Raw genomic sequence first — 12,942 nt, forward strand, 5'->3', positions numbered from 1 at the left:
TGTCATAGATGTTTGTCATTAGATTAAGTGGCCACAGGTGTGTGGGTTTATAATTAGGCTTTCTATCCTGTTCCATTGATCTATATTTCTGTTCTTGTACCAGTACCATACTGTCTTGCTTACCATAGCTTCGTAGTATAGTCTGAAGTCAAGGAGCCTGATTCCTCCAGTTCTGCTTTTGTTTCTCAAGATTTCTTTGGCTATTTGGGGTCTTTTGTATTTCTATACAAATTATACATTTTTTTTGTCCTAGTGTTGTGAAAAATGCCATTGGTAATTTGATACAAATTGCATTGAATTGGTATATTGTTTTGGGTAGTATAGTCATTTCCACAATATTGATTCTTCCAGTCCAAAAACATGATATATCTCTCCATCTATTTGTGTCATTTTTTATTTCTTTCATCAGTATCTTACAGTTTTCTGAGTACAGGTCTTTTGCTTCTTATGTAGGCATATTCCTAGTTATTTTATTCTTTTTGTTGCAATGGTAAGTGGGATTGTTTCCTTAATTTCTCTTTCTGGTTTTTCATTGTTAGCATATAGAAATGCAAGATATTTCTATGTATTAATTTTTTATTTTTCAATTTTAGCAATTCATCAATAAGCTCTTGTAGTTTTCTGGTGGCATCTTTAGGATATTCTATGTATTGTATCATGTCATCGGCAAACAGTGGCAGTTTTACTTATTGTTTTCCAATTTGGATTCTTTTATTTCTTTTTGTTCTCTAATTACTGTGACCAGGACTTCCAAAAGTATGTTGAATAACAGAGAGTGGGCACCTTTGCCTTGTTCCTAATCTTAGAGGAAATGCTTTCAGCTTTTAACTATTGAGAATAACATTTGTTGTGGGTTTGTCATATACGGTCTTTATTATGTTCAGGTAAGTTCTCTCTAGCCCACTTTCTAGAGAGTTTTTTATCATAAATGGGTGTTGAATTTTGTTGAAAGCTTTTTCTGCATCTATTGAGATGATCATATGGTTTTTAATTTGTTAATATTGTGTATCACATTGATTTGTGTATATTGAAAATCTTTGAATTCCTGTGATAAATCCCACTTAATAATGGTGTATGAACCCTTTTTAAGTGTTGTTGGATTCTGTTTACTAGTATTTTGTTGAGGATCTTTGTGTCTATGTTCATCAGTGCTACTGGCCTGTAATTTTCTTTCTTTCTTTCTTTTTATTCTATCTTTGTCTGGTTTTGATATCAGGGTGATGGTGGCCTTGTAGAATGAGCTTGGGAGTGTTCCTCCCTCTGAAATTTTTTGGAAGACTTTAAGAAGGATAGGTATTAGCTGTTCTCTAAAATATTTGATAGAATTTGCTTGTGACCTGGACCTTTGTTTGTTGGAAGATTCTTAATTACATTTTCAATTTCATTACCTGTGACTGATTTGTTTATATTTTCTATTTCTTCCTAGTTCAGCCTTGGAAGTTTGTACCTTTCTAAGAATTTGTCCATTTCTTCCAGCTTGTCCATCTTTTTGCCCTGTAGTAGGCCCTATAGTATGCTTGTAGTAGTTTTTTATGATCCTTTGTATTTCTGTGGCATCAGCTGTAATTCCTCTTTTTTCATTTCTAATTTTGTTGATTTGATTCCTCTCCTGTTTTTCCTTGAATGAGTCTGGTCAAAGGTTTATCAATTTTGTTTATTTTCTCAAACAACCAGCTTTTAGTTTCACTGATACTTGCTGTTATTTTCTTTGAAATGTATGCTATTTTTGCTACACTTTTCCTGAATTCCTGTTCTACAGAACTCAGTATATAAACAATTTTTATTTTATACTCTGAAGTTATGGGTGGCTTGTTATATAGAAATAGGTAACTAGAACAGAGCCCATCAGGCCCTAGGATTTAAATAACATTTTTATTCTGATGACTCTCACCTTTACACAATTAAGCCTAAAGTTGGCTTCTAAGCCATATATTCAAGTATCAAACTACCTCCTTGACCTTTGCACTGGAATTCCTAAGAGACATCTCAAGCTAATGTTGAATAATCTTGAATTTCTGATTCATAAATCTGCCCCTGTCCCCAGTCACAGTCGCTTCATTTTAATAAGTGGCAGAGCCAGTCCATCTGCAGGGTCTGTAGAGTCTGCACCTTGTCTCCACCTCCACAGTCACTTTCTGAGTCCAGGGACCTCTCATCTTGACTCCATGTTTCTGTAAGAATCTCCAACTGATCACTGTGCTACACAGTTCAGTCATTCTAACCTCTCCACTTTGCTGCTCACTGAGTGATTATTTTAAGATATAAGCCTGTTTGGCTCACTGTCCAAGCTTTCCTGGTAGCTCAGCTGGTAAAGAATCCACCTGCAATGCAGGAGACCCCGGTTCAATTCCTGGGTCAGGAAGACCCCCTGAAGAAGGGATAGACTACCCACTCCAGCATTCATAGACTTCCCTGGTGGCTCAGATGATAAATAATCCACCTGCAATGTGGGAGAACTTGGTTCGATCCCTGGGCTGGGTAGATCCCCTGGAGGAGGGCAAGGCAACCCACTCCAGTATACTTGCCTGGAGAATCCCCATGAACAAAGGAGCCTGGTGGGCTACAGTCTATGGGGTCACAAAGAGTTGGATGACAAAGGTGTTGCACAACTGAGTAACTAATCACAGCACAGCACACAGGCTCACTGCCCAGTTCAAAACTTTGTTGATTCCTTGGTACTTGGTAAGATAAAACTCAAAGTTCCTATATTCATATATAGGGGAACTTCATAATGTGGAGACTTCATGCTCTGATCCATCCTATATAGCTAACACAGAACCACCGGGTTCCCTTCACATGCTGCCCTCTTTCATGCTGCTGTGCCCTTGTTCATGTTGTTCCTTTGGCCTGGCATTTACCCTTTCCCTCATCTCCTGCCATTAACCTGGAAAACTGCTTCCTTTCAGATCCTGCTCAGGTGCTACCTTTTGTCATGCAGATTCTGATTTCTATTTCCTGAAAGCTACATGCTTATTTCCATATGAGTTGCATGCATGTGTGTGTGTGAGGTCAAGTCCAGCTCTCTGTACTATAGCTTGCCAAGCTCCTCTGTCCATGGGATTCTCCAGGCAAGAATACTGGAGTGGGTTGCCATGCCCTCCTCCAGGGGTCTTCCTGACCCAGGGATCAAACCTGCATCTCTTATGTCTCCCTCACTGGCAGTCAGGTTCTTTACCAGTAGCACCACCTGGGAAGCCCCAGGTGAGTTGCATACTTGTATCACAATACATTCAGAAAGCAGAGAGGGAAAAATAAATCAGCTGTAATATACCCCCCTGATAGGTTATTTTCAATATTTTCCTTCTATTTCATTCCTATATCTATTTAATATGTTTGTGTATATATGCCCATGTACACATATATTTTATAATTATGACCTTTATGTCGTGTTGTACCCTGCTTCTTTCACTTAACACGATATCAACAAAGCATTATTAAAAAAATGAAAACTTGAAAATAATACAAAGATCCAACAAGAGGGAATGGTTAAGTAAGTTACATACCATCTCTGTTATGAAGTCACTAAAATTTATGATAATAATCATATTCAGGGGCCAAAAGACATAATATTGTTAAAATGTTAATTATTGCTAAATTGACCCATTGATTCAACAAAATCTCTATCAAAATTCCAGCAGACTTTTTTGTTGACGTTGTCAAGTTGATTCTAAAATTTATATGAAAAGGCAAAGGACCTAGAACAACCAAAACATTTTGAAATAGAACACAATTAAAGACTTATATGATTTCAAAGCTTGCTAGAAAGCTATGTAATCAAGATGATGGGGTATTGTATAAGAAGAGGTGTACAGATCAGTGAAACACAAGAGAGTTAAAAAAGAATCCCACACATACTTAGTTGTCACCAAAAGTGTTAATTCAATGGAGAAAGAATAGTCTTTTAAAATAAATGATCTTGGAACAACTGAGTATCCATATGCAAAACAATTAATCTTGACCCTTAACTTATATATGAACATTAATTCAAGATGCACCAGGGATTTAAATGTAGGAGCTAAAACTATAAAACTTTTAGAAGAAAACAAGAGAAAATATCTAACCTTGAGTTACACTCTGGCATAAAAAGCATGAATCATAAAATTAAACTGGACTTCTTCAGCATTAAAAACTTTTTCCTTTGAAACTCAATATTAACAGAATGAATAGGCAAGCCATAGACTCAGAGAAATCCCAAACTGATATTTGATAAAGTACATATATTCAGAATATATTAAAAACTCTCACCATTTAATAGTAGGAAGACAAATAAACTGATTTAAGAATAAGCAAAATATTGGAACAGCAATTTCACCAAAGAGGCACATGAAAAATATGCTAAACATAATTAGTAACTATAAATCAAAACCACAAGGAGATGTCACAACACACTTATGAAAATGACTAAAATGAAAGATACTGACCCTTCCAAGTATTGGTAAGGATAGAGGGCAACTGGAGTTCTCATTCACTGCTGGCAGCTTGCAGAATAGTACAGTCATTTTGGAAAACAGTTCGGTAATTTCTTATAAAATTACAGAATGGCAGAAAGTATTTGAAAATGGAGCAACTGACAAAGGATTCATCTCCAAAGTATACAAACAACTCATGCTACCCAATATATATATATAAAAAAAAGCCAATCAAAAAATGGGCAGAATACCTAAATAGACATTTCTTCAAAGAAGAAATACAGAGAGTCAACAAACACATGAAAAGTTGATCAACCTCACTAATTACTAGAGAAATGCAAATTAAAACTACAGTGAGGTATCACCTCACACTGGTCAGAATGGCCATCATCACAAAGTCTACAAATAATAAGTGCTGAAGATGGTGTGGAGAAATGGGAACCCTCTTCCACTGTTGGCGGGAATGTAAACTGGCACAGCCATTATGGGGAACAGTATGGAGGTTCCTTAAAAATCTAAACATGTAAGTAGCACGCGATCCAGCAATCACACTAATGGCATATACCTAGAGAAGACCACAGTGCAAAAAGATACATGCAACCAGTGTTCATTAAAGCCCTAATTACCATAGCCAGGACATGGAAGCAGCGTAAATGTCCATCAACAGAGGAATGGGTGAAGAAAGCATGGTACATATATACAGTGAAATATTATTCAGCCATAAAAAAGAATGAAACTTTTGTGGAGATGTGACCTAGAGAGTGAAGAGAAAAAAAAATATTGTATATTAACACATATGTGTGGAATCTGAAAAACTGGTATAGACAATCTTATTTACAAAGCAGAAATAGAGACACGGTTTTAGAAAACAAATGTATGGATACCAAGGGGGATAGGAGGAGCAGGATGAATTGGGAGATTGGGATTTACATATATACATTATAACGTGCTGATGTGCTCAGTCGTGGTCAACTCTTTGCGACTCCATTGGACTGTAGCCCGCCAGGTTCTTCTGTCCATGGAATTTTCCAGGCAAGAATACTGGAGTGGGTGGCCATTTCCTTCTCCAATACACTATTGATACTATGTATGAAATAGATAACTAATGAGAACCTACTGTATAGCACAGAGAACTCTACTAAATGCTCTGTGGTGACCTAAATGGAAACAAAATAAAAAAATAGGGGCTATATGTAAACATATACCTTATTCACTGTGCAGTAGAAAGTAACATAGCATTGTAAAGCAACTAAACTCCAATAAAAATTTTTTAAAAATGAAAAAATTAAACAAACACTCACAATATGACCTATTGTAAGAGTAGCACTCCTACTCCTAGGCATTTATTCAAAAGAAATGAAGACATATGCCCTTTTAAAGTCTTTTATGTTAATGTTTATAATAGCTTTCTCTGTACTATCCAAAAATTAGAAGCTGTCTAAATGTCTATCATCCAGTAAATGAACACCAGGGCGCATCCACACAATGGAATTCTACTCAGCAATAGAAAGGAACAAACTATTGCCACACACAATAGCATGAACGAATCCCCAAAACATTATGCTGTATGAGCATACAGTGTGTGATCCAACTTGTAGAAGATTGTAGAAAAAGCCAAACTATAGCGACAGAAAGAAGATCAGAAGTTGCCAGGACTGTGGTTAGAGAAAGTGACTATGAAGGAGTATGAGGGACGTTTTGGGGTGATGCCAGTGTTCTATATTGTGATTATGATGGTATTTATGTGACTATATCAGAGAAGGCGATGGCACCCCGCTCCAGTGTTCTTGCCTGGAGAATCCCAGGGACGGGGGAGCCTGGTGGGCTGCCGTCTATGGGGTCACACAGAGTCAGACACGACTGAAGCGACTTAGCAGCAGCAGCAGCAGCAGCATGTGACTGTATGTTTGTAAAGTTGATTATGTTGTGTGCTTTAAGTTAGTGAATTTTATGGATCATAAAGCATACTTTGATAAAGCTGATTAAAAATCTCTGGAATCCCTTAAAATCTATGGTTACAAATGTGAATTGGTAGATAAGGAAACCACAGATTTCTGTGCTAGCCCTATTTCCTCTTTTGTGACCTGTTTATACACAGTTTTTTTTTTTTTTTCATGCAACTATTAGTTTGCATGTCTACTTCGGCTGACTGTGGGTTCTTCAAGGCTGGAGCTTTGTTTTTTCGTGTTTGTATTCCCCCAGGACCTGGTCAGGGCCTAACACAGAGTATGTGCTCTGTAAATGTTCCATCCTTTCAATCAAAAATATTTATTGCAACAAATGTTTAATGATCTTCAGTTCAATAATCACTAAAGAACTTGACCTACATTGCTGCTCTCCTCTTTTGGTCTGATGGGAGCCTGTTCCTTGCAGCTTCTGTTCTTGTCTTGGTTAAAAGCTGAAAGAAGAAATTTTATTTTACTAAAACAAATGTAGTGCCTGTTCCAGAGGTTTTAAAAATATTAATTCAATCTTTACAAAATCTTAGAGTGTAGGAACTATTATTCTTTCCATTTCAGAAGAGGTAACTGAAGAACAGGGATGTTAAGAATTGCCAGACCAGGCTCGGTGCATGATACAGGATGCTCGGGGCTGGTGCACTGGGATGACCCAGAGGGATGGTATGGGGAGGGAGGTGGGAGGGGGGTTCAGGATGGGGAACATATGTACAGCCGTGGCAGATTCATGTCGATGTATGGCAAAACCAATACAATATTGTAAAGTAATTAGCCTCCAATTAAAATAAATAAATTTATATTAAAAAATAAAATAAAATGCTAATGTTAAGAAAAAAAAAAAAAAGAATTTACTCCATTTGCACCTTGAGTAAGTGGGTTGGAGCCAGGATTTGAATCCAGATTCAGGGTCCAGGGTCTAACCCAGGATGCTTGGGCATGGCATGAACCCACATCAGTGAAGTGTGTCCTAGAGGAGCCCCTCCATGGGCATGCCACTGTGCCTCTTCCTGGCAGTGCCCACTGTGGTCACCCCCTTACCTCACCCTACTGCCTTCTGACTTTGTGGAACTTAAAGTCCTCACCATTCCTGCTTTCTGGCCTCTGGCCCTCCTTATGTGGTCCAGTTCTCTGAGAGTTTAGCCCCTCCAGAGATGACTGGAGTCTGAGGCTTGGTATGTTCTCTGGCTTGGCCTCAGAACCCTGTCTGGGGGACCCGCCTCAATGGATGGGCACAGCCAACCTTCCACAGACTGGCCATCTCCCTTGGTCCATCCAGGAGTCTGGGGTCAGGCAGGTATAACTGTCCACTGAAGATCTGGAGCCTTATTACCTACTGCTCCTCAGGCCTGCTCTGGGGAGGGCGACAGCCGTGGCCCACAGGCTGGGTTGATACTGAGACTGTTGTCCCAGTGACCAGAACAGCATCTCCCTCCTCCCAGTCACTCAGAACTCAGGGGATGGTGGGGCTGTTCCTTTCAGCATTTGTGGATTTGAGGAGGCAGTTAAGAACCTGTCTGCGGGGAGGATAATGCAATGCTCATGCTCTCCTTTTAACCAAAGCTTTAACATTCATTCAAAAGGAAACCCAGCCCCTTTCTCACACTGCAAGCATTTGCCACCTCCCCACTGCCCAATTTGGAGTGTTTGCATGTTTGGGAGTGAGTGGGTGTTGGAAGGAGGCTGAGAGTGTGGAGCTGACAATCTCGCTGTGTAATAATGGAGTAGGCAGATTCAATGACGCCCAATTCAAATTAGTCATGAGTGAATGCAGCATCACCAGCACTCCAGCACTGGGGAATTCCTCCCAGCTTAGCGAAGTAAAGTGTCACAAACAACAGCTAAGAGAGCATTGTGTGTTTCAAGTTGTGGGTGTGCTGATTTCTTAATTTTTTTCCTAGGAAAGGATTATAGAAACATAAAACAAAAATATTTCGACTTGAAAAATACTTCGTAATTGTATGTCATAAAATAATTAGGTCATGGCAAATTAGCACAAATGTTTACAGCAAAATTGCCATGTAAAACATTATCGGTAATATTATGCTAATTGCTGCAGAAGCAAAAGCTGATTATGTTTCAGCAGGATGAAAATTTGCCATGTCTGCATTTCTCTCTAGCTTCACTAGTTTTCCATGAGGGCACCAAGCCTGTGAATACTGTAGGGCTTGAACTGCCCATCTTTGAGGCACTGAACATGAAAAGGGATCTTTCTGACGATGAAGCTAAGATCATCAGTATAAGAGAGAATTCCTGAAGGTATCTCACCCTCTGGTGGAAAGTCAGAAAGGCTTGTGCCCAGAAAGATCCAGTTTCGGATGGAGCATGGAGAAGCATAGAAGGGGTACACAGTGTGTTCTGAAGGGCAGACAGGACATGAGATTGGGCTACAAAGAATCTCAGAGGGGAACCCCTGCACCAGCCCGCACAAGCATCATTTAAAATAAATGCACACTCTGTTTCATCAGTTCTGGAAAGGGGCCTGGGAGTCTGCGATCCTGGGAAATGCCAGTGCTACTGGTCTGTGGACTGCCTTTAGAGTAGTAAAACCTTAGAGGAAATCTTTCCTAAGATTACTAATTCAAATGTACATGGGGCCAGGTGGGCAATGGATCATGATGCTGACGAGAGGGAGAATTTGAGATGGGAGAACCTGAGATGGACTGGAGAGGACAAGCTGGTCCATTAAGGGTATTCAAGAGCCATGGAAAGGAAGAGAAGAAGGAGGAAGGGACTCTAGGCAGGCACCACCCACTAGCTAAGCCTATTAGTGTGAGACTCTGGTTCTAATTCAAGCCAATCCTGATGAGACAAGGCTGAGAGGGGCAGAAGGGACTTGCTGCAGGTATATAGATGGCTCGTGGGCAGCCAGGGCCCAACTTTTCCCTCCTCCCTCCTGCCTTCTGCGATGGCATCTGTGTTAACTCCACGCCATGGGGAGGCAAAGCCATCAACACTTAGGGAACACAGCCTTCTGTGCCCTGTGCCCTCAAGGGGGCCAAACCTTCTTGCTGTGTGTGCAATAGCACCTCAGCTTCACCCAGGAGGCTCCCATCACCCCTGTTGCCTCAAATGTGTTCATATCCATCCAGATAATGGGCAGAGGTCCACCCTATCTTGCTGGCTTCCTTGAAGGGCCTTGAGCCACTTTCCTGTGGGCCTCAGCTTTTCATCTGTGAAATGGTACCACATGAAACACCAGGGCAGCAGCATCCTTCAGACCTCCTGATGGTGGTTCTGGTCACAGCCTCAGCAGCAGAGGTCCCCTCCCCACCACATTGTCTGGGTGGGGGAAGTTTCACTGTCTACTGGGGCAGGGCACTGGGTTAGACCTCATGTTGAAGTTTCCCAGTCTTGCTTTAGCCGGTGTCTAGGGTACTATATGGGGCTTCCCTGGGGGCTCAGTGGTAAAGAATGAACCTGTCAGTGCAGGAGATGTGGGCCTGATCCCTGGGTTGGGAAGATCCCCCAGAGAAGGAAATGGCAACCCACTCCAGTATTCTTGTCTGGGAAATCCCATGGACAGAGGAGCAAGTGGGCTACAAGTCCATGGGATTGCAAAGAGTTGGACACGACTGAGTAACTAAATGATAGCATCAGGGTCCTATGTAACAAACATCCCATGCCCCTCAATTTATCGCCCTTCTCGAAAACTTGCCTTCAGGCTCCACAGGGCTTCATGTTTTAGTTTATACGGCCTATTCATTCTCAACATAGGGTTACTCAAAATGCAGTGGTCACTCTGCCCAGCCACTGGGCTTGGGTCTCTATAGAATGAATACACTGTCAATCTCACAACAATAGGAGATTCTCTTATTACCCCCATTCTACAGATAAGGAAACCAAGGCCTGGAGAGGTTAAGCAACTCACTGAAAATCACATAGACAGAGGCAGGGCTGCAATCGAATGTCTCTAATTTGGGATCATGCCTGTGCCACCCTTAAATGCTCCTTAATCCTTTCACCACAAGATGACAAGGCCCACAGGAGCAGGGGGTGTTCTGTGTTTGTCCTTTGGAAACCCAATGTGCAGTATGGAGCCTGGCACTAAGGATTTGTTAACTTTGCACAAAACTTCGTTTCTTTTTTGGCTGTGCCATGTGGCTTGTGGAATCATTGTTCCCCAATTATGGATGGAACTTATGTCCCCTGCTTTGAAAGTAAAGAGCCTTAGCCACTGGACCTCCAGAAAATTCCTTTGCAAGCCTTCTTTTACACTGGGTTCCTTCTTTCTACAAGACTGACTCCTAACATCTTGCAAAGGGTAGGTCTCTGTGAGAAGAGATGTTTATTTTCCCAAGATCAGTGCCCTCAACAACATTAATGTTCAGAGTTTCCAGAACTGTCGAGGGCTTTTGGAACCAGGCTCCTGCCTACCACCTCTCCTCATTTTTGTATTTTGATCATAAGATTCACAAAATGTAGTTCAACTGCTTCACATTATTTCCTTCTGCTCAGAATCATAGCCCTTGCAATTATGTTATTCTTTTTTATTATTTATTGTGTGCCTTGGGAAATTTTCATTTTAACCAAGACACTGGTTCAATTGCAAAATGGCAAAGAATGATTTGTAAGGAGATCAGTGTTGGGAGCTTATTAAAATAAGAATTTAGGGGATGGTTTGGAAATAGAAGAGGGAAATCTCTTGGGAGAGGAGGTATTTCCAAGAGTTGAGACGAAATTGTGGAATATAAGGAAGGGGAAATAAGGGGAGGGGACACAGAGAGAGAAAGATAAGCAAGAAATAGAATTAATGGGAAAATAGGAGGTAAATGGTGGACATAAATGTGAAAAAGTCACAAAGAGGACAATAAACAAAAGTCCTCAGAAATGAAAGATGATATATTTACCATCATTTGAAACAGAATGAAGATTGTCCCCACTCCATCCTGTAGGCTCCCAGATGGGTTTAGGCTGTCAGCTGGGTTATTTGAATGTTTTCTTGAAAGCATTATTGAAAATCACAGCCCCAGGAGGTGTCTTTGTTGCCACTGCACAAGTGCTGGGTAGACCAGGGACCCAGAGAAGCCTGCAGCCACCCTTCTGGAGCTGGGGCCAGGACCTCACCTGCTCTGGAACCTGACCAGAGGGCTCTAGAAAAAGAGCTGTGTTGTATGGGCCTAACGGAGGCCTCTTCTGTCCCTCCAGGCCCCCACAATGTCAGTGGCACCTCCTGGAGTTGGGCCTGTGGCAGGTGGAGTCCCTTCTCTCTGAGACGTTCCTGCTTTCCTCCTTTGCTGTGGTCCTCAGGCCCCACACTGCAGGGCCCTGGAGGCCTCCACCAAGCATCTCACTGCTCTGGTGGGCATTAATGACTCACCCCTGCAGAGGCTTTCCCATCTGTGTGCTTAGAGAGAGATGTTCTACACATTGACTGAAACAGCCTGTTTGCAAAGGCCCGGGCTATTCGGGGTCTGATCAGCAAATCTGTGTTCAGAGGCTGAGGGTCAGGCTGTGGAGGCAACAGCTGACCACGTCTGCCTCCCAATGCAGCCCGAGACAGCAGAAGGCAATTTGCTCTCCTCAGACCTGTTTTTCTGAAATGAGCACTAGAGCGTTCTTGAATTCTTCAGCTTCCGTGGAGAAATGAATTCGGCAGCTCTTGGGAATTTGAGATGTACGTTCTTCCATGCCATTTAATTAGAGAATGCTGCCAAGCCGCCTTCTCCTTGCTCTTTCTCTGGGTTGCTGTTTTCAGCACTTACTGCCTTCAGAGCCTCAAATAACGGCTTCTCTGACCCAAGTATACACATGTGCACACAGGTGTGTGTATATACATGCATGTGCACACATCTGCTCCTCACAGCACACCCCCATCCTCCCTGGGTGTCTCACTTGGTGGAGTCTCAGTCCAGGAATAGCTTGGGCTCTGCTCCTGGGCAGGGTAACCTTCCCAAGTGTGCGCCCCGTTCTCAAAGCCTAGGCCTCTACTTCATGTGCTGACCCAGGGCAAGGTGATATGCACATTATTAACCTGTGGTAGAAAATACGAACATGTCCACAACAAATCCTCAGAATCTGTGCATATGTCACCTTCCGTGGCAAAGGGGACATTGCAGCTGTGATTAAGGATCTTTTTTCTTTTTTAAATATGGAACGGTTCACGAATTCCCATGTCATACTTGTGCAGGGGCCATGCTAATCTCTGTATCATTCCAATTTTATTATATGTGCTGCTGAAGCAAGCACTAAATTAAGGATATTGAGATGGGGCAGTGATCCTGAACCATCTGAATGGGTCCAGTATAATCACAAGGATCATGATAGGAAGAAGGTAGGAGGGTCAGGGGGAGAGAAAATATAAAAATGGGAGCAAAGGTGAGAACAATGCATGACCACAAGCCAAGGAATATGGGGGCCTCTAGAAGCTGGCAAAGGGAAGGCAAGGATCCTCCCGCAGAGCCTCCAGAAGGAATGCAGAGCAGCTGACACCTTGATTTTAGTCCAGTAAGACCCACTTCAGAGTTCTGACTTCCAAAACCTTAGGATAATAAATTTGTACATTAAGTCACTAAGGTTTTGGGAATTAGTTATAGCAACAATAACAACCAGCACACAGTAGTATAACTCAGGGCATG

At 41.7% G+C, this 12,942-nt stretch overlaps 1 non-coding gene across 1 annotated transcript; it reads right to left on the bottom strand.

Annotated features, from left to right (window-relative positions):
* Nucleotides 1–12,449: 12,449 nt before the first annotated feature.
* LOC129645101 (U6 spliceosomal RNA) lies at nt 12,450–12,553 on the bottom strand. The gene has a single exon (XR_008711193.1). It is a non-coding gene; the product is annotated as a U6 spliceosomal RNA (small nuclear RNA).
* Nucleotides 12,554–12,942: the final 389 nt, after the last annotated feature.

Source organism: Bubalus kerabau, chromosome 2 (genome assembly GCF_029407905.1).
Source record: "Bubalus kerabau isolate K-KA32 ecotype Philippines breed swamp buffalo chromosome 2, PCC_UOA_SB_1v2, whole genome shotgun sequence".
In the NCBI taxonomy this organism is placed as follows: Eukaryota; Metazoa; Chordata; class Mammalia; order Artiodactyla; family Bovidae; genus Bubalus; species Bubalus kerabau.